This window comes from Pseudopodoces humilis, chromosome 7 (genome assembly GCF_049639895.1).
Source record: "Pseudopodoces humilis isolate 2021_Gansu_Grassland_sample_001 chromosome 7, ASM4963989v1, whole genome shotgun sequence".
Lineage (NCBI taxonomy): Eukaryota > Metazoa > Chordata > Aves > Passeriformes > Paridae > Pseudopodoces > Pseudopodoces humilis.
The window spans coordinates 22,661,080-22,680,124 of record NC_142206.1 but is presented as its reverse complement, the minus strand read 5'-3'; the positions used below and the strand labels follow the sequence as shown (position 1 = coordinate 22,680,124).

Below are 19,045 nucleotides of genomic sequence, written 5' to 3'. Positions count from 1 at the left end.
CTGGCCTATATCAGGAGCAGTGTGGCCAGCAGGACAGGACAGTGGTTGTCCCCGTGAACTCAGATTAGATAGAACAGCAAGAAAAAATTCTTCTCTGATGGGTTATCGAGCACTAGAACAGGCTGCCCAGTGAAGTGGCTGAGTTTCCATCCCTGGAGGCATTTAGCAGGAGTAGCACTAAAGGACATGGCTTAGTAGTGGATTTGGTAGGGCTGGGTTGGACTTGGTTGTCTTAGAGGTCTTTTCCAACTTAAATAATAAAGTATCTTACTGTGTAATAGATTTAGTTTTATCCCCAACACCCTCAATACATGTGAGAAGCACCAAACAGCAGGGAAAGAGCACACTACCCTGAGAAAGGTACAGAGCACATTCCTCAGAGAAAGGTACTTCTGTGCTTTTCACAAATAATATAGTAAATAAAGAAGCAGAACAACTTCTACACTGTGTCAGAAATATACTGTATTATTAAACCTAATACTTCATCCTTCATAGGAAAACATATCAGTTCCTGGTTTTTAATCTGCTATAGACCCAACACAAATTTTGTAAATTTTCCATGCTAAGAAAATTGTATTCGTCTACACTCTCAGAAAGCATTCATTCCAAGATCCTGAAATGTTGTTCTGAACGTGTTTTCACAGTATTTCAGGATATGAGAGGAACTATGACAACTGCTGACATAAAGCTTAATAGAATAATGGAAATACTCTATTACATTTAATCACTAAGGGCACCTGCTACTTAGTACTGATTGAAGCAACTTATCTTAATTTCTAGATCAAGTGTCTCCTGTTAGTGCCTTAATGAAACAGTGTGACATACAAGAAAAATTACTTTGCTTTGCATATTGCCATTTAAATGATTCAGAGGAGGAAAATCAACCCAAACAAATATTTCAGTACTTTCCCTGTTTTGTAAACATCGAATTTACCATAAAAACCCTTCTACAACAGAAGTGTCTCTTGGGTAACTTCACTCAGCACACAACACGAGCACATTCTTTGGAATGTCCTATTTCAGTGCTGTTCAAGTCACCTCGTGTTGGCTTCAGCTGGGTGAGTGCAGGCTCCCTCTACTCCAAAGTAGGAATGCTCTCACTGCCATGCTGCACCAAGTTCCAAATAGCTGGTTTGGTTAAGCAGGGTCACATCTACGTGCACTTAAGGCATTGAAATGAAGGAACTAGCTTGTCAAAAGCAGGGGATATCAGTAAGGGTCTTAGTAAGCATAGCTTCAAAAGCGGAGACAAGATGACAGGGGCATGGGAGGAGCCATGTGAGGGAGGGATCCAGGGAGGAAGGAGAGTAAGGGGCAGTGGAGAGGTGCCAAGAAGGGAAGCAGGAGCTTGCAGGCACCTACTGCAGGTGCTGAACCTCGTGGGAAGCTCTGTGTGCTCAGCCCAGCTCACCGGAGGCGGCCCTGAGGGTACAGTGGCTAAACAACTCTCAAAATCGGGGTACATACCACACAATTTTTCCATTTCTCTCTTCTTGTGCTGCTTCTCTCCCTTCTAAGACAATTCCCACATGGGATAGCAGTTGCATTTTGCCCTCAGCTGCTTTGATTCTGGTCCCATTTCCTACTCTGCTGTGTCCCCTGAGGGCTACTACTACCCTACTCTTCCCAACCCCACCCTATTTGTGTCTTTTCCTCTCAAGGCTTAATTTCCCTGACTTTGATCCTTTAATTGGCTATTTCCCGCTCTTAGCCATTAGCCTGCTTCCCTGTGTGCTGGCCAGCATCCCATTATTAATCTACATTTTGAGAAAAGGGTAAGTCATAGGACTGAAATGGCACCCAGGAGCACACAAGTGTGCTGTAAGGGGGCTGAGTAAGCCAGAAAACCAGGAACACATTCCTTAATGAGGAGCATTGCAGTCACTGCTACCTGAGGCTTTCTAATGAGCACCAATCTTCGTCTTCTTTGTCTCAGTCCAGTAGTTTTGCAAGTTCTTGTAGCACCCAAGACTGTGCCATCCACTGCAAAACAGAACGATGAGAACTCCTACAAGAAAGATTTTGTGGATAAAGATTATAGCCACTGGCAGTGTCACAAAACAGAACAACTCAAATACTTCAGTGTACTGTAGGATAAGGAGCTAAGACCAAAATGAAACCCTTATAAACTAATCACAGATGTGGAACAACTAGTAAGGAAACCATTTTCTAGTATGTGGGAATCATTAACATTTCTTGTATTTTAGAGAGGGAGATTCATACGGCTTGGAAGAAACTTCCTGAAATGTTATAAATCCACCCTCAAGTTCCTTGTCTACCTTCCAGGTGAACATCAGACAGTACTGGTGTCTTTCTCACTTTTCTGATATGAGCTGCCATTTTAATCAAACCCAGCATACTTGTAAAGTATCTCCTTAGAAACACCCAATATGTGAAAAATTACCAGCCACCCCTCAAACCAACTCTATGGACTTGGAAAAATTTCCTTTGTGATTCTGATGTCTTCAATCCATGAAGGTCGGTGTGGGGGGAACAAAATGACAGGGCACCATAGTTTCTAAGGCAGCAGCAGGGAAATAAAAAGGCAAGCTGAGATGAAAGGGAAAAGGCAAAGGGGAAAGGAAAGAAGAAGAAAGGACCATGGGATGCAAAGCAGTGAAGAGAGCTAATTCTCTTCCTGTGACAGGCCAACAGCTAGATTTTTTTCTGAGAAGGATCAGCCCACCTCACAGCTGCTTAGAACATGAACTGGGGGATGGGAGGGGAAGCAGGAAAAATAGCAGTTCACTGCCAAGCAAAAATTGCTCTGGAAACCGGTGCCTGGGAATGTGCAAGATGGGATTTGCAGGCACAGCCATGCGAGGTGAAGAAAGAAGTCATATTCTGAAAGGTAGGAAAGGCCACTGAAGACAATTCAGGTGTTCAGTAGGATCATTCTTCAGACTTAATTCACACAACTTGGAAAAGGAAAATTGCAGTAAAAGAAACTGGCAATAAAAGTTATTATTTTTATAGGAACATCTACCCTCTTGGTGCTTACCCTCACAGTTTTGGGTCTCCCTGACCTTCAGTTGCATGCTGTCCCTTCAGTGCACTTGGGCAGTGACCCAAGTCCAAACCCACAACACGCTTGCTGCCAGAAAACTCTTCCCGAAGACACTTTCACCCACTGCAACAAATCTTCCAGACAGTAGATTTCATGGGTCTGCTAGCTGTGTGCATTTCTATTTGGGACCATGTAAAAGCACAGACTGTTCATCATTCAAGGTTTGCTTTGCTGTCATGATATCACTGTCTGGGACTGATATTTTTGGTGATGGCCAGAAACAGCAAGAACATACTTCTCCTCATGTTTTGATTATACAGGAAGAACTTACACGATAACACTGACTGAAGTTCAGAAAGAGAAGTAGTCAAGTTACTTTAAAAGAAATTTCTAAGTGAAAACATAGAAATTAGGTTTTCAAAACTTTATAAAGAAAAGAAATACTTGTAGGAAATTTGATATTTACAAATATTTCTAAAAAAAAGTAAAATCCGCAACTTCCTTTTTTTGTCTTCCTAATAAGAAAAAATTAAAGTGAGAATAAGAGAAAAAACAGACAAACTTTAAAAAGTGAATATTCATGTTTAACTTTGATATTGAATTCTAATCTAAAAAAAAAACTATTTTAATACTTTAGACTAATGTATGAATGTTTTGTTTAGACCAATGAATGAATGATGTATGAAACCACATCTTAGGGGGAAAAAGTGTGAATAAACTTCCATAAAGAACTTTGTAGACAAGGTATGAATTTTCAGAGAGTGTCACTATTTCCTATTTTCAATTTAAAAGTCCAGCAGCAGAGATAAAACAGTTTTCCCCAGAGAAACACTTAACACGGAAGCACACAAGGTGAGAATTGTTTAGGGACACAGTGATGGACACTATCAGCTTTCTGATAGTGTTGTAAGACAATGAGTGGCATTCTGTAGAAAGGGCTTTAAGTTGTGTTTATCTGAACTGACAGCAGTTAGAAGTACATTTCATTGTTATCTATCAACTCTAAAGATGATCTAACTGGATAGAAGACATTTTCATGGAGGGCTGCTGCCCACAGCTGTACTTCAGACAAGTAAATTCAGATTTCATGTGGCCTGAACCACACACAGACATTTGCACCACTGCAAACTGCATGCAGAATGTTTTTCTATCCAGAATGGCAGCACTTTATATTTTCTTGCACATCTTCAGAAGAAAAGAGTCCACAGGGTCAGGACAACAAAGAACTAAACAGAGAGAATGTCTGTGACAGGGGGAGGGCAATTATTACGAGTTACAACACTGTCAGGATTAACATGTCTCTTTAACAAAACGTGCAAAGGAATCTCAAGCCATTAAACTGTCTAGCTCCTAGCTATTATATTTGATCCATAAACAGTACCTTCAACAGTACAGTGCCCTCTAGCACTGTAATAAAGTATCAACCATTAGTTATTACTTACCCTCCAAATTGCTACTTAGAAGCCTCTTTAAGTCCTCCCTTTCAAAAACCTATCAAAAAAGAACAGTTGATTCTGAAAGGGCTGCAGCCCCATTCAGAACCAGTGTTTGACTGTCTACAAACTGTTAACTCTTCCTCATCTCCAGGGGAAGCAATACTATCACTCATATTTTACTGTTTTCTAAATGAATGTTGTGATTAAGCTTCCCCTGGAGTTTTTAACAGCTCCTTATGACAACACAGGCTGCTCCCTGGAACAGGAATGGCAATAACTGAGAAGTGGGAGCAGAGTTTAAGAAACTGTGTTATTGAAATATGGCTAGGAACAAAGGAACTAGATAAGAAAATAAGTGGAACAACTGACACCATATTATAGAATTAGCCATTGCTGACAGTAGTAGCTGGATGTGTAGAACTATGACAAACTGCACTCACATTTGAGTCAGGATGAGCTGAGCTACTTCCTCACCTCCCCATGTCCAAATGCAGCTAAACTGTGTGAACTAGACTCTCCTGAGCATTGGTCAAAAGAGCTAATTCATGGGAGCAGGATCAATCTCAGCTGCTTTGATCCTAGACCCCCAGACTCGAAGATGACAAAGCTTGGTGTGATTGTCCCGTAGAAAGAGACCAGACCATGGCATGGGGAAATAGTTTTAACAATCATAGAATCACAGTGTGTTAGGAGGCTGGAATGGACATTAAAGATCATCTCGTCTCACCTGCCCTGCCATGGGCATGGACACCTCCCAGGTTGTGGATAAGGCTCAGGGCCTTATCCAAACAAGTTCACTCTTGAAGTGTGTAGAATATTGGACCACAGGTAGATGACTCCACTCTTAAATTGTCCAAATGGCTAAGAGGGAGATTATCAGAAAACAAGTTATAGCTGTGTAGTGCAGTCACTGGGCAAAGTTCAGGAGGAACCAGGAAAAAGCAAGGAAATACCCAAGGCCTTTGCTATGTAGTCCTATGTTGCAAGGCCACAGCAAGGAGGCACCAGGCAGGGAACACCCATGTCCACACACTGCTGAGTTCAACTGCTGCCCAGAGGGATAGCTGAGGGTCTGTAGCAGTGTTGGTACATTAAAACAAGTGGCTTTGGTGAACTGGGAACTGGCTCAAGTGCCTGATTTCATACTAAGTGTCTGTTTGCAGTGTTAAACAAATGCAATTGTCACTTCTGTTTCTTGAGTCCTGCTGCATCTGTATGGAACTTCAAACTTCTCCCAGGCTCATGTTCTTGATATTTAGAACTTCCTTTGTAGATACAGGCATGGACCTTATAATTGCAGTCATGCAGAACCCCTCACCCAGATTCTGCTGCATGGAATGGGCGATACAGAGACAGAAGTAGTTCTCTGCCTTTCCCCGAGTACTTATTTTGGCAAGATACATTAAGCTGTGCCTTTGAATTCCCACCAGTACTTTCCCCCAGTCCTGTTTTGACTCTAGAGGACACCCCCAGTGACCAAAGAGGAATGGATGAGATTGCACACATAAAAAGGAGATATTTTCCCACCTTTTATTCCAAATATCTAAGTTATGGATGTCATGCACAGCAGATTGTATCTATGCCTAAAAGCAGCAGGCCACTCAAGGGAAATTGCACTAATTAAGTATACAGGCTGATTGTTGTCTCGGTTCCTGTCAGCTCTGCCCTGAAAGAGGACACAAAGAAGAGATTGTGAAGACTTCAAGAAGTGTGGATGAGTTTTTCCCCACAGTTTAGAATACTTACATGTTGGAAAGTCAGGAATCAGTTCAGTTGCTGTATTTGTCCTCCCTTACCTGGTTCATCTTAGGAGTCAGGTCCTGTTACTCCAAGCAAAGTCCATTAAGTCAGGGTGGTGCAAAGTGTTGGCAGTCAAGAGAATCTCTGGGCAGTAGGAGTCAGTCATCCCCAGCTAGCCAGCTACTCCATTTGCTGATTGGAAAAGGACACACAGATTGTCCCAGTGGTGCTAGCATCTAAATCTGGGGGATTAGGTGGAATGCAGAATATGACAAGGCCTTTGGAAGCAAGAAAGGGAATCACAGCCAGAAACCCCCTCCTCACATGGCCTCCTATCTCCTCCAGTGGCCTGCAAGATGCTTTTGTTTCAGCCTCTGTTTTCAGTTTCTTTGTTCAGAAAAAAGGAGCAGCTGGAAAATACTTTCCTAAAGGCTGTGGTAAAGTAAGTTCATGGAAGACAACCAGAGCAATTCCTATTTTTTGCTGGAAGTCTTCTCTCATATGAACTGCAAGATCTACAAAGTGCTGCCAGTGTTATTTGGAAATAAAAACTATAAGGAGGTCCTATTTTAAAAACACTCTGTGTGTAGAACCCTGTGAATACATGTGCAGAGGACTTTGAGATGCTGTACCTATTGTACAGTTTGTATCACTCATTAATGCATTGAGGCTGAAACTGCTGTTAACTGACTTTCCATAAACGTGATATATTTAAACAACCCCACAAAAGGCACAGATGACCTCTCAAAATACTGTATCACATGGAACTATTTTGAAATAAATCATGTGCTACTGGTGCTAGCTAATGGACTTTGAAGTTGTGGCATTATGTATGAAAAGCGGATCTTGTCTTTCAAATGTCTCCCTCCATCTCTGATGTAGGCTTTTCCTTTCCCTGGAAGCTTGAACACCACCAAAAAAAGCTTGGCTTAATAGAAAGGTGGTGATTAGTATTCCAAATCAAGGCTTTAACCTCTTGGATGCATTTCAGAAACACATTGTGGTGAGGGATGTTGTAAAGGTTTTATTAGTACAAGCTTGGGATGCCCTGCATATCTCAGCTGTAGCTTTGCCAGATGCAGGGTGTCACAGCAGCAGGAGAGGGCTGCTCTGCAAGGGCTGAGGCTTCTGCAAGGGCTCTGCAAGGGCAGGGGAGGCAGGGCAGTGCTCCCACCCATGAGTGCAGGGCAGGAGCAGAGCATGTCCATGGCTCTAATCAGGGTTGGGCTCAGTCCAGCAGTTGCCAGACAAGTCCTCAAAGGCAAGGCAGCTCTCGAGTCAGGCTATGAATTCCAGTCACTGGCTCAGGGACCAGGGGGTAGGAACGTGGTCAGGCATATCTGCAACATAGCTGCAGTAAGGACAAAGGGCCTGAGCTTAGCAGCAGCTCTCACCACTCTCCCAGGTCTCTCCAGGGGGAACCCTGCCAAGGCTCCACGCAGATCTCACACAGCTTGTTTCACAGCGTCTCACCCCAGGTTACAGCTGCACACAGCAGACCTGCTCCTGGGCACAGGCAGACAAAACCTTTGCTGCAGGCAGGGAATGTTGCAGAGCCTGTTGGTGCACTCTGGAAAAGGAAGGCAGCTCTTCCTAATCTCAAGAGATGGTAAATGTTTAATCAGTGGATGCTATACCTCCACCAAGTAGTGCCCAGTGCCTGGAGATGAGCTATTTTATAATGGTCTGGAAAACAATACAAAGCTGAACTGAACAAAATGTCCAGAACAAGCAAGCAAACAGAAAAACATCTGTAGCATGTTATAGAGACACTCACAGAGTCACCCACATCCACACCCATTCACACAACACATCTGAGGTCATTACAGAATTCTATTTGTTTCTGCAAAAGAGAAAAATGTTTGAAGTTTCCTTCTTGATGCACATTTAGAACCTCTGACTCAACTTCCTTCTACTCTCCATTTGGTTCGACTCGACTCAGTATCCCTTTCTCCTGCATCAACCATTTAAGCAGCCTCTGACACTTCAGCCCACTCATCCAGGACACCTGATAGCTACTAAGAAAACTCCTGTAGCACACCTGTAGCATATCTGAAATCAGGGACAGACAGACACCACAAAATACAAGAGACATTGCAATACACCCTGGACACTAACCCTGGGAGCAAATTATAACTAAATGCAGGCTGGATGCTGAAGAGTATCTTTGCTGCAGAATGAAAACAAAACACAGCTCTTACAGAGTATACCCAGTCATTCTCAAGCAAAACCACCTGGCTGAGTCCTTGTCATTGCCCAGACAGAATTTCAGGAGAGTACATCAGCACTGGTATCCAAATCCAGAATATCTGACACTCCTATAACACCATGCAGGCAATATTTCTCAGGTGATGGCACAGACAGACACTGAGAAGATGAGGAAACTAATTAGTAACAAGCATTAACACTCTTTTGTCACAGTCCCTCTGCAGACTTAGATTCAGATACCAAACAAAGTCAAGTGAGACTTGGAGATTAGCATCTGACTGTCTGTTATATAGAGGCTGTTATTGATGTGTTTCACATTCAGACCAATAAAAACTGAAACACTCAGCACTCCAGACTGATAGCAGATTTCTAAGCTGAGAAAAAAACCTGAAGGGAGTCACAAAATTAATCTCTGGTCAGAAATGAGAAGTGTTATCAGTTTTGTCAGTGGAAAAACCCACCTCATGCCTGCTCAAACAGCGTTTGTTTCTTCTGAAATTTTGAGATAATCTTGAAACTATGCAAAAGAAAAAGCATCAAGAAAGAGAAGTGGGAAGCACAGCGGTGCTACGAATTTAAACTTTTGGTGAATAAATCTCTGTGCAAACTCTGATTCCACGGCTGGTGAAGCAGCACACTATGGCAAGAGGAAAGGGGGCCAGAAAAACAAGAGAAGGAAAACAAATAGTCCTATCTCACTCAACACCACCAGAGACTATAAAAAATGAGAAGAGGCTTCTCCTGAGGTTGGTACATCCCTCTCTAGTGGGAAGGTCACAGGACAGCTTTTGAAAGTTCCTGACCTGGAGGCCTTCCTGCTCTTTGAGGGCCTCTCTTTCCACATCGTGCTATTCCAGAAAACAGAGACCACGTCTCACAGTTGCTTTAAACACTAAGATCAGAGTATTAGAAAAACTGTTAAATGTTAACAGGAAAAAATGTTTAGTATGTTTGGGAGTTTCCTCTGCTTGGGAGGGGAAAGGTTAAATTAATAAGTTCACTGGTGAAGAAGAACCACTGTTGAACATAGCCTAAAGGATTATTTTACCTCTAATCAGTGGATTTTATTGTAGTCTGAATTAAAAACACACTGCTGGATATCAAAGCACACAGGCTTTATCACTGAGCAGGGCTATCTGTAGTAGTATGGACCACAAGAACTGAAAAACAAGACTTCAAATGTAAGGCTTATTCCATTCAATTAATTCAGCCTACAGAAGAGAAGTTTTAGAGGTGACATAATTGCTGAATATAGGGATTTACACACAGAAAAGCATTTAATAAGCGGAGGGGGAAAGCAGACAGGCATTTCAGTTTTTCTGTCAGAGACATAATGTGAACCAAGAGTTTTAAGTACAACAAGAAAAGTTCTTTCTTATTTAAATAAGCTTTAATTCCTGAGAAGGCAGAATTACTACAGCAGAGGTCACTGTCTTTTGGAGTCTTTATGACTATCTATCTTTTAAGAACACATACTTACTATCTAGCTTCAGGGGGAAAACTGCAAAGGGTATGTTCAAGTTGGCTCCTTTCCTCACAAAGTCCAGATACCCCTGTGGTTTATTCAGCCTTCAGGACAGACAGTGAGGTTTGGGATGGGGCTGGTGGCAGAGCAGCCTGCAGGAGCACCTTTTGTATGACTGTCAGCACGTGGCCCAGGCACTGTGTGAGCCCAGTGCCCCCAGCTACCCTTGCACACGTGAGACAGCAGACCAGCAGTTTCATGCCACAAAGGTCTAGGAGGATCTTAAGATCGGTTAAGAATAACTCACCCAACGCAGGGATCGTGTATCTCCCTCTGAAGCATTTGGCAGTGGCCAGGGACAGCATGCCAAAGGAGACAGCCTCCTGGGCAGGCACAGTCTGGCAGTCGCTGCATCCTTGGCACAGCCTGAGCAGCACACAGGGTGTCCTTGGAGGTCTCCTATGCATGCAGCGACCAGAGCTGACCCTGCTTAATTTATGAGCCTGTCTGAGATCACAGCCTCATGTATTATGGCTCCAGGCTCCATTGAAATGAACTTTATTAAAATAAATTCCAGCTGCTTGGAAGGAGTTAGAGAAATGACAGAAAGAAGGCAGACTCCTCCATTCACATACCTACTGACAGCAGAAAAAGAAATAGTTACTGGAGAGCAAGCAATATTCAGCTAGCTCAAATTGAAGGGACATGAGAAAACGATCTAGTCAACAACAAGCAATTTTGATAAAATAAGATGGTTACTAATGCCAAGTCAGAACTCCCAGCTAGGCAACAGGCTTGAAGCAGAGAGACAGAAGGACAAAGGGTCAGGAGGGCACCTGATAAAGCTTCTGACTGAAGGTGGGATACATTTTAATACATCAGATTCATTTGCGAGGGGTCTTGAATGCTTGTACCTTTCCTGTTTTGTCTGTTCCCTGGCCTTTGGTCTGCTGTATTTCCTTCCCCAGGATGCCTGTGGGCTGTTAAAGGAGAATATTAGGGAGCAGCACCAGGATGTACCTCACTCTGCATGCCAGCAGCCTACATGTTCATTATTGTCCCTGGTCAGTAGATGCTCTTTTTATCCTTGCTTGGCTCCTGGGGAATTTCAAAAGGATGAAATTTCTAATGAAGCCTGGCATTCTTGCCCAGCCACAACTAATCAGAATTGCAGTCTGGTAAGGATCTCAGAAGAAAAACTCCAATTTTCTGCCCTTTCATGGGTCAGCAGTGAGAAGATTAGATCTACATCCTACCAGAGCAGCAGAATTGCTCTCCTTGGTCATAGGGTTGCCCCTTGGAGTTCCAACAGGAGCATCTAAGCTTTCAGGAGCCAGGGGCATGAGGCATTGGCAGTGCTTATGTCACCTTGTCCCCATTCCTACCTTTCTTCTTCCCAGCAATGAATTCTCATGACCTTCTAAGCAGATTTCCAACATCACAGCATTGCCAACAGCCTGCTTTCCTCAAGAAATTCTGGAGTCTCCTTACAATAATTTTTTGATGCTGCTGGAAATAGTCTTTTTCACCTCATGTTAGGTATCACAGACAATATGAGTGATGTTTTACCCGAGGTTCCTAGATCCAAGCTACCAGTGCAAAAAAAAAAAAAAAAAAAACCAACAAGAAAACCTCCAAACTAGAAGCCTAAGATCTAGTTAGTTCAGTGAAGTGGAAAGAGCACATCTCTAGTACATTCAGCAAAGCAAAAACATTTGCCAGATAATCCTGTAAATCAGGAAGATCTGCAGACCTTCAACAGTTTAATGGCATGCACTGCCACGGGGAAGGATGTCACACCTCAGAAAGAACAGGTTCCACTGAATGACATGAGAAGGTTCTAGTTCAGCAGTAATTTCACTTAATGTCAGCTCTGTAGCAGGGGTTTCATGTGAACTGTGTAGCTGAAAGCCATTAGACTTCTCCCTCATGCTATCATCAACCACTTTTGGCAAGGCCTGTTAAATGGAATAACTTGCAGAGTGAGCCAGAAATAGGGCCTGTGGAACAGATTCTTCAGATCACAAATGTTAAACCATGGAAATGGATTGGTGACAAAGAGGGTGGAGGGGAGAGAGAGAAGTTTCCACATACTATTTTTTTCACCCCATCACCACCACACATGTGGTCTACACCCCAACATATGTTTGCCACAAGTATAGCCTAAGAGACATTCCAGATCTTACTCAAGAGCTGAAACTTGAAAGAACAAGCCAAGTCTGAGATTAACCAAAGGGCAGGGTAATGGTGTGTGTCGAGTTTAAGGGAGTCACCCATGCTCAGCTTCCACGGAGAAGGGGCAGGGAGAGACCAATGCCCTGCGGTAATGGCTCTGATCTATAGTCTGAGCCTCCCTTCAGCAGCCACTGAAGGGCTCACCTCCTGGCTCAGATTAGGTTTTCAGCTGTGACTAGGATGCCAATTTAGGCACCCCAGGTGTGTTCCCAACCTTAGAGAGATGAAGTGTGCTTTGGGGAGCACTTGGCTTTGAAAGAAGGTTCTTTGAATTTTATGGCTCCTTCCTTTCTTGCCTCTACTTCTGCCTCTCTGCCCACTACCACTGGATTGGCTTACCAATTTTCACAGAAACATTCTGAGCATGAAAGAAAATGTCTCCTCACTTAGCTAAATCCAAAGTGTGCCAAGACAGATGGTTGCTGAAGAGTGAATACCGTGTCAGGTAATGTCAGATAAGAAATAAGGAAGCTAAATGTTTTTAGCAAACAAACAAAAAAAAAAATAAATTAAATACAGCAAGAGGGTTACTGTGGGACATAATTTTCATGCTCATACAATTCTTCTAAAAATCAAAGTTATACTTCTATGTTTCATAGAGAGATTTAGGAAAAATAAGTTTGATATACTTGGAGACTTTTATCTTTAAAATTCCTGAGAAGATATTACATAAAATCAGGAATACAGATGTATGTACTAATATATCACGGATGACATATGTTAATTTAGGGAGATCTATTAGGAGAATGAGATAGTTTTTATATAAATGTGTTATTTTATTTATTACCAAGGTTTATGTATTTGGTTTAAAAGACAGCTAAAGATTTAGTGGGACTTGGGATATTGGCTAGGGATTTTTATAAAGCTATAAATGAAAAGGGAGCAGAAAGGAGAAACACATTTCAATTTTATATACCCAGTACTGAGACTGGAACTAAATACAGAACAACAGAACAGTACTCCCAAATAGCCACAACTCTGTCACATGGGGGCCCAGCAGGTAACATATGGAATTGTTAGATGGAAAATACCCACCCATTTTTTGGCTTCAGCAGAACTTTTTTTCCCAGCGGAGTAAGAGCAGTAACTAAACAAAAATTCATGGAATAGGCTGAATGATGCAGGTCCATATCTTATCAGAGCTGGTGCCAATGTTCAAATGATGGATTAGTTTTGGCAACTGAATTTGGAAATTTATTGCTGTTTTTATTTTTCTTCAGTGGAGGAAAGCCTAGCAGTTGGAAAGGAAGGCTATAAATCTTAAAATTAGAGAGGGGAAAGGGCAAGGTGTTTTACATACACACAGGGGCTAGACAAGAAATTGTTTTTTCTAGACACAAAAAGCAATGTGTAACAGATTTTTTTTAAAGATTTTTCATTTACTGAAAAATAGAACAAATATGCACAAAAAGTGCACATCCCCTTTGTTCTTTTAATTCCAGATTTTATTAATTTTCACTGAAAAATCTGTAGGCATTTCAACATGAATAAAAACCTATAGCTTCTTTTAAACAAAAAAGCAATCACAGATTTTTGCCAGAAAGTGGAAATCACAAAGGAAAGCAAACCTCTTTATCTCTTTGGAAGATGATATAACCAGAGTTTTTCTGGGATGAGAAGAGTTTGGGAATCACCTCATCCTTAGATGAAGTATCTGACCCAAACAGTGGTTTGCTGCTCTCCCCTATGGATCACAGATGGAGAATGCACAGTCCCAGTGGGGAAATAGCCAAGTAGAACAAAGCTGCTGAAAGGGTGATGGGAGAACCACTTGTAAATGATAAAAAATCCTGACATCAGTTGAAAGTAGTTTGAGGAGCTCCAGCCTGCATGGGAAAGAACAAGAAGATGCAGCAGATATTTAACTGTTCTCATAAACCTTTCCACTGGCTACTTGCAGTGATTCCTCCTGTCCCCAGGCAAGGTGAAGAAAATTGCCTAATTAAGTCCACATCTTTGAATGTCCCAATTAAACCAGCTCCTCATCTTCTCTCGCTGAGAGGCACCCTGCATTCCCTGACTGAAGCTGGTGGCAGCATTTAATGCAGTATGCTGAGAGCTTACAGCTAAAAGTTAGAAGCTCTGAGAATCCCTCCCATGCCCATGAATTTGGGATGGAGCTGGTAAGCAGCAGGCTCTAGAAGGAACATGGACACTTTAGTTTGAAATGAGCCATTGAGAAAGTTCATAAACTCTCTGGTAATAGCAAGTGAAGAAGCCCCTGAGGGTAACAAGGGATGGCAATAGCTCCAGAAGAAGTTTGCCTCTTACCTTGGCAAGCAAAAGGGAAACTTCCTTCTCTGCCTCCTCTTTCCCTTAAACAAAACATACCCCCTCAGAGCATTTTGGAAAGTGCACTAAGATGACAAGGCTTTCTGCAACATGAGTCTGAGGAACTGCTTCCAAGAAAGAATTCCTCATACACACAGATCACAGGAACTTTAGCCCTTTTCATATCAAAGCAACTTGCTCAAGGGCCTTCAAAGTCCATTCCAAGGCCTAATGGAGCTGGAAACCTTCAAAGAACGAGAAAAGATAAATTTCTGCCAATGAGTCCCACTCCCTGGATTTTTAAGAGATCAAAATGTTTCAAGCTGCTAGTTCTGCAACTAAATATGGGATAAAATGGGATACTTTATCCCATTAAAAACATGCCTTCACACTCCTTTTTCCTCAGGTCCCTAGTTTAAAAAGGGTTAGAACAGTGGGAGTTGAGGGAGGGAAAAAAAGTACTGAAAGGAGAAAAACTGCTAATGGACAATGCAATGACATTTCAGATGACAGAAAACTGAAATTAAATATAATTGTATAATTGGAGTTAGGCAGGATCAAATATTTCTGATTTATTACATAACTTGACTCTTGATTTCCAAGGAGTAGAATCAGCCCTCTGATATGTTGTGTGACTCATAGAAAAAGAGTTTCAACTTGAAACTGTAGGATAATGGTGACAAGACCATCAGCTGATGACTCTGCAGAGTCATCTCCCCATATAAGCTTCTGGGGTGAGATTTCCACATCAAGATCAGATCAGTTTGTGGCTGAAATAAAGCCTTAGACCAGGCCAAACTTTTTTTTCCTGGTCTTAGTTTTAAATCCAGTCCAGCAACCACTTGCCACATCAAGACTCATGCCTTTACCAAAACCTTCACCAACCTCTCTTTTCAAACTACAAACCCTGAATAAATCCACAAAACCCTTTTTAGTCCCCAAGCTCTCCTGAATGCTTCCTAAGCCTAGCCTCACCTAAGGCTAAATCCATGGCCCTTCTTGGAACCAGTCCTCATTCTCACCCTGTAGGCAAGGGAAGGCAGAACAGAATGATAAATATCTTAGTCCCAGCCCAAATCCTGGCTGCCTCTCTGGTGGAAAGACACCAAGCAGTTCTGTCACCTGTGCCAAAATTCAAAGCAGCCTTACAACTAACTCTGTGTTCTCTCTAAATGCTGGAGTTAGGAATAAAGTTGCTCCACACTAACTTGTATTCATAAACTCATTTTAATGGGCAGCCATCAGTAACATCATAGAAATTACCCCTTCTCTGAGACCTCCAGACTTCAGCAGACTACTGTTAAGACCAGCACTGGGAGGTTGCAATAAACAGTTTTTACTGCAATGCCAGAGAGCTTGCAAACATGATGAGGCTGTTGTGACAAACACCCGGCTGAACTTGCACAGAGACCTTCTGCAGAGCTAAGTGAATTCCAGGGTTCAGGCTGGATTTATAATTCTTGTTCAAAATATAAGCATCAAAGAGTTTCAGCTGGACTCCTACATGCAGGTCTCCAAAAGTGTTAGCATGCCAGAAAGCTCCTCCCAAGCTAGCATGCCAGAAAGCTCCTCCCAAGCCATGATTACTTCGAGGAAAACAGTGCCTCACAGCCTTCAGCTAAAATTAGGATTATGAATAGGAAGTAACTGAAGCTCTTTTTGTTCACGAATCCCAGAAAGTTGTACAAGCAGGCAGATAGGGCCCCCAGACTTGTGATTTATTTGAGCTTGCAACACCAAACTCTTTTGAACACTGGATGTATAGCTGGGGTTAGACTTTTGGAAAAGAAGTACAGGCCATGACTAGTTCTTATCATGCCCTCAAAGCTTGCAATAGAACAGGAAAACAGCAACATTCAAGGGCATTATTTAGATGACATAAGGTCTCAGCAGTTAAGGTGTAGCATCAGAGTTTGCAAGAAAAATGAGGAGAATGTGAGTCATTTTTATAACAAAAGACTTCCATGGATTGTAGACAGAACTATGTTCAGGAGGATCCTGTAGTTTGCAGGTACTCCACTAACACCACGCTGTGATAAAGCCTAGGCTTAGGAAGGAATCAGCCTGAACTTCTCCCTGACCAAGCAACAAAGTACTGGTAGCAGGCTGAGCACAGCTGCTGGCTTTCCAGGCACAGTCCTGGAGCACTGCTGTGCCATGGGTGCTAAGATCACAAAGACTCTTCTAGAACCTTCTGCCCAACTGGCACCAGAATGTTTTATTTACAGTTTATTTACTGTCTAAACCTAAGCCAGTCAACAGGTTGACCTTCTCAACTCATCTCACCACACAATCATTGTTTCTTTTTCCAGTGTTAGTTTTTCAGAATGCAGCAGTAAGAGGTGTTCTCAAATCTGCTCCATCTCACACCTAACAAGTTTAGCCATGTATTAATAAGAATTTCCAGTGCCAGAAGTTTTCCTAAACTAGAACCTTCTAGTATAGCTATTCACCCTTCATTCCTAACTCATGTCTCATTTTATTCCAATGAGCAAGACGTTACTGAAGCCAAAGAATTCTACCAACACCAGCCTTCATTTATTCCTGAGTAAAGGGCAAACACCAGCTTCAGAATTTCTAGTTCCAGCCCTCACTGTACTTGTAAGTAACTGCAGAAAAAACCCTAGGGCTGTTAGAATTTCATTCACACTTTATATTCATTACTGTACACTATGCACTTAAAAATTCTGGATAACCCGAACCTGATGCAGCATGTCAGGCTGGTCCCCTTGGCACATCTGATAGCAGCCCTGCTGTCTGGGCAGCCTTAGCCTCAACACCACAAACACTGGCTCTTATGAGAAAAATGGGGACAAACCTTCTACTAGAGCCCTTTGCAATAGAACAGGAGTAATGGCTTTAAACTGAATGAGGGTAGATTCAGATCACATGTAAGGAAAAAACATTTTTACAATTCTAGTGTTGAAACACTGGAACAGGTTGGCCAGCAGGGTGGTAGATATACCTTTACTAGAAACATTCTAGGCCAGGTTGGATGGGGCTTTGAGCAACGTGATCTGGATGAAGATGTCCCTGCTCACTGAAAGGGATTGGAGGTAGTGGACCACCAATCTAAAATACTCTATGATAATTCTATGAAACATACTCCTCCTAATCCCCCAACCACACTATCGAGACATTCTCTGCTTCTGCTACCAATCAGTCTGCTATAAACAAGTGAGTTTTACACTTTTAATAAACTTTAATTTGTCCTTGCACAGATCATAATCTTCCACTGTCAGTGAGGCAGGCTTTCCTTTACTGATGGAATCTGACAACAGTAGCTGTAAGCCTTCCAGTATCCTGAAATATGCCACACTCTCAACCTTCTGGTCCTCAGCTTTTATCCTTACAGGAAACATCTCTGCATATTATAAACCAATTACATGGGCTGCTGTAGTCCTCTTCCTGCAAACAACAGTTAGCAAAACTCTTATAAGGTCCTGCTGGCAATAACAGGAGGATATGACAGAAGTTCTCTTAGTCTGGGACAATAAAGGGTTGAGCATGAAACAGTTACTCAGGAGATTCCATCATTAAGTCAGAAGCTAGCAGGCTACCCTTTCCCACCAAGCTGATTTCAGGGTAGAGACAAAGAGTCTGCTTTCTCCTCTACTGCTGCTTTACCCTCCCATTTGCTACTGGAGCACAGGAATCCTCAGCATAGCTTGTGAGGAATTCAAGAGAAGAGGAGAAGATCTCATTACCATTTTGCTGCCTATTAGAGTGAGACAGTCAAGCTGTGGTAAAAAATAAATAGCTGTATGCAATTATGAGAATCGCCAGACATCTCATTTCATGTCAGGCAAGACTATTGCCTAATAGGAAGACAATATAATCCTGCTGTTGCCTTGCTCAGATGAGAAAGACTTGAGCTAATTAGCTTTCACTATAGCCAGGCATGAAATTGCCAACTTTATTTTATGATAGCCATCGGAACTGTGATGTGCTCTTTGCATCTTCTCATCACATAAAAGCTGGTGTAACCAGCTTCCCTACTCTAACAAAGTGCAAGTGCTCTTCACTAATGACCACAGGGATACTGAGGGAAATCTAAGAGAAAACAAGAGAGGGTTCCCAAATCCCAGACATACCTCTGCTCTGGAGCCTTGGTCCCTGGTAGGACATCTTCCCACTTCTGCTTACAGCTCGCCAGTGTGAGGAGATTCCTCGCAGCCAAGAGCCTGGACCCCACAGCATTCTGCAGCCAAACTTTCTCATCAAGTTTTGGTATTCATTAGCCAAAGCAGGAATTGCTGGGGACTCCAGGAAGAGCCAGCAAGCGTGAGAAAGAATGTTCAATCTCGGTGTTACAGGAGGCAGGAGACTGTTTTCATAACATCTGTGGTGAGAGTGTATAAAGAAATAGACAGACTGCCAATACTTGGAACTACTCAAAAGGCAACTCTGGCAACCTCTCAGATTGTTTTATAAACAATTGGTTTCAAACTGATCCTGAAGTTAATGGGAAAGGCAATGGAGTCGCTTAAGGATAAAGGTGCTGTGGTTTCTGCATTCCCTGCTGACAACTTCCACAAGAGCAGCCCTGCACTGGAGTGCTCACGCTCAGGCACGGAAGTTCTGCTCGTTCATCTCACACTGCTGGCAAAAACCAGTGTGGTAAACTTCAGCTGAAATACAGCCACCTGCTGCCCTAGCTGTCTTGTAAGTCCCAGTCTCCCG

The 19,045-nt window shown here is 42.5% G+C and overlaps 1 protein-coding gene across 1 annotated transcript in view; it reads right to left on the bottom strand.

The window, feature by feature from the left end:
• The window catches only part of TSPAN18 (tetraspanin 18), a 192,730-nt gene extending 174,134 nt beyond the window's left edge, over positions 1-18,596 (bottom strand). The window contains exon 1 of the mRNA XM_088057289.1: positions 18,457-18,596. The gene's annotated coding sequence lies outside the window, so the exon portion shown is untranslated. The remainder of the gene's footprint in view (positions 1-18,456) is intronic.
• Between the last annotated feature and the right edge of the window lie 449 nt (positions 18,597-19,045).